Raw genomic sequence first — 2,966 nt, 5'->3', positions numbered from 1 at the left:
AGACCTACATGTTGCCTGTAGGCTGTAGACTACTGTCACGTTTCATTTCTTTGCTCTAATGTCGAGCGCAAAACGCAAACGAGTCTGCTTCGTGAGCTGCATTCCTTGGTAGCCAGAAAGCGCGTCAGCAACCTGAAGCAGAGGAGTATCGAGTCATTTTTCGTTCCCAGTTAATGGACTTCAGGAACACAGACGTGTTGTGAGAATGTAGATTAGCCTACTAGGCCTACTGTATTTGTTAAATAATAGCCTACAGCCTATAGCCTACATCGGTTGTTTTAGAGACTTTCTTTTAGGCTACAATAGCCTAAGACAGGACAACTTGTCTGTCATTTCATTTATTTATTGATTGATTATCATTTGCTATAATTGTTTTAATGTTGGGTTGTTTATAGGCTATACCATTTTGTTCTGCGAATACAGTAGCCTATCGATGCAGCGTAGGCCTCATTTGAGAATAAAGTAGGCTACTGAATTTGATCAAAGCACGCACTCAAGTGGAAATTTGTTTATCTTATTATAGGGTACTGTAGGCCTATTATAGGCTAGGCTGTATCAGTTTAGTTGGCTATTTGATTGCAATTTTGATGCATTTTCACAAGTAATTAAGGGTATTTATCTGTCTATTATGAGTCTATATGAAACAAGTATACCACTTATTGAATTTGGTGCATTTTAACATACGTTTCAGTCATCCGGACATTTCAGAGATACGAACGACCTGTGGTCCCGTTGGGTTCGGATAAGTGGGGTCCTACTGTATGTGTACAAGCGTGTGGGTCTTCATTGTTGATCTTCTCTCTCCCTTTCTCTCTCTCCCACTCTCTCTGTCTGTCAAGAGAAACTTGAGCAGTGGAACTCTCCCAGGACTGAATGGTGGGAATTGAGTGGAAGAGACATCCATCAAAGTGTCCCTGAGATGTCCAAATCACATTCAGACGCATCCAGCTGCAAGGACACGACTGCAGACACATACAGGTGAGAATAGTGACATGTACAAATACACACATACAGGCGCACAACACGCTTTGTCATACACAGAACAAATCACACTTCTTCCTTTAACCCCCGCTCTCTCCCTCTCCCTTTTCACCTGCAGTGTATTGATCTGGAGTCTTACTGTACCTGCAGCTGAACTGTGAGAGAGGGACCTGGAGATGTCCTGAGTGCAAGTAGGCAAACTAAAGCATTTCAGAGCGTCTGTTGTCCTGGCTGGCAGAGGCCTCATTCAGTACATGATGGCCTGATCTGCATGTCTGACTCTTTCTCTATCACAGTAAGATAGCGTTATTAGAGGTTCTAGAAGTGGATCTATACATCCAGAAGTGATTGTCTTTGTGTTAGTGTGTGTTTTGTCTGTGTCTGTGCATTTGTTCATATTTGATGTATTTTTAAGAAAATCTCTTTCTCGCTTTCACACCTCCTTCCCTCCAGTCCAGACTATGAGGAGATCTCCATAGACCCAGTGTGTGGCTTGAGGCCGGTCCCGGTCAAACCAGACCAGAACATAGAGGAGGAAGCAGACCAGCCGGCGCCACACTGTCAGCTCCAGTGACATGGTCCTGCCGTCATGGAGATGATTGTGACCGTGTGTGTGTGTGTGTGTGGGTGTGCGCGCGTGCGCATTAAAGTTACAAACTAACTGAGACTACCCAGTGGTAGTATCAACAAAATCTTTAGTGAGAAATGTATACCTGCATATTTTATGTCGCACTCCTCAGCTCGCCAGCTGAGTGGGAGGACCCGCATGCACGCAGACACACACACGGGAGACTAGACAGGTGGCAACCATACACCTCGCAAGGACCAAGTGAGGGTTAGTACACTCTCACACTCAATAACAGACTGTATTTATCACACCACATTATGCATGCTTGCATTTACCAGTGAACAAGTCAAAGCACCCATTGAGTCTTTGGCCAGCTGAAACCCATGAGTTTCAGTGTATGTGATCCATCCAACAGAATGACCTGAGGGGCTACAGGAGCCTGGTAATAAGTGGACCACCTTCCTGAAGGCTCGTCTGGTCTGCTCCATGCCTGGGGTCAACAGCATCGACACACTTTCACAAGCTACGTGAGTGTGGTGCTATTCTGAGAACAATGTGCCATTTAAGGCAGATCGTTTTTGGGAATGACGTCTTTCGTTTGTCTTTAGAGGACTCATCCAGGTAGCTACCTAATATCATGGTCTATACCTTTTTATCCCCATCCAGTATACGTCTATCTAACCCTACTCATTTTTTTCTCCCTCTTTCTCTCTTTCTCTAGACTGTGAGATTCACTCATGTCAGGGTTGTACCATCGCCTAGTGGGTGAGAACTGACCACACCAAATAATGTCCCAGATCTAACACTGCACATGTACAGTACTGTACCAGACCCACAGCTTAGGCTGCCAAAGTTTCTGTTTTCTTCTTCCCTCTCTCCCTCTTTCTATCTTCTTCTCTTTCACTCCCTGTTTGTCTACCTCACCATGGTAGGTGGTCTGTTCCCAAGTAAATTAATTGTGTATTGCAACTGCAATTCCTGTTACTGGCACTAGTACACCCAGTAGATGTTTTCATGGTGGTTCTCTCAACCCACAGCTACAGTGCTGGAAAGAGCCCACCTGTAGCACTGCCTTTTGAATATCTGAAATAAAATGTTTTCTTTGCAATACGTCAGTGGTTTTATTTCATGTAAAATTGTCTAGTCATTTGATAGTACCATTCCAAGAGTTTCATGGAAATTGACTGCAGGTTACTGCTCTACAACATCAGGAGGATTCAACCCGTCCTCACTGATGACAGGTGCTCATCCAGGCTCCTGTCATCTCCCGCCTGGACTGCTGCAACTCCCTCCCTGCTGGGGCCCTGGCGTCAGCCATCAGACCTCTGGAGCTTGTCCAGAAAGCTGCAGCTTGCCTTGTGTTCAACTGTTCAACAAGTTCTCCCACACAACTGCCCTTCTCTATTCCATACACTGG

At 45.1% G+C, this 2,966-nt stretch overlaps 1 long non-coding RNA gene across 2 annotated transcripts; it reads left to right on the top strand.

The window, feature by feature from the left end:
* The first annotated feature begins 893 nt into the window (after positions 1–893).
* LOC311328830 lies at positions 894–2,607 on the top strand. Of its 2 annotated transcripts, XR_014631245.1 has the most exons (5): positions 894–978; positions 1,100–1,172; positions 1,435–1,816; positions 1,965–2,076; positions 2,271–2,607. It is a non-coding gene; the product is annotated as an uncharacterized lncRNA (long non-coding RNA). The 2 variants fall into 2 exon arrangements; XR_014631246.1 differs by having other exon boundaries at positions 1,435–2,076.
* Positions 2,608–2,966: the final 359 nt, after the last annotated feature.

This window comes from Borostomias antarcticus, assembly GCF_949987555.1.
Source record: "Borostomias antarcticus genome assembly, contig: scaffold_62, whole genome shotgun sequence".
NCBI classification, from domain to species: domain Eukaryota; kingdom Metazoa; phylum Chordata; class Actinopteri; order Stomiiformes; family Stomiidae; genus Borostomias; species Borostomias antarcticus.
Note: the sequence above shows the minus strand (reverse complement) of the source record. Positions and strands in the feature narration are given on the sequence as shown.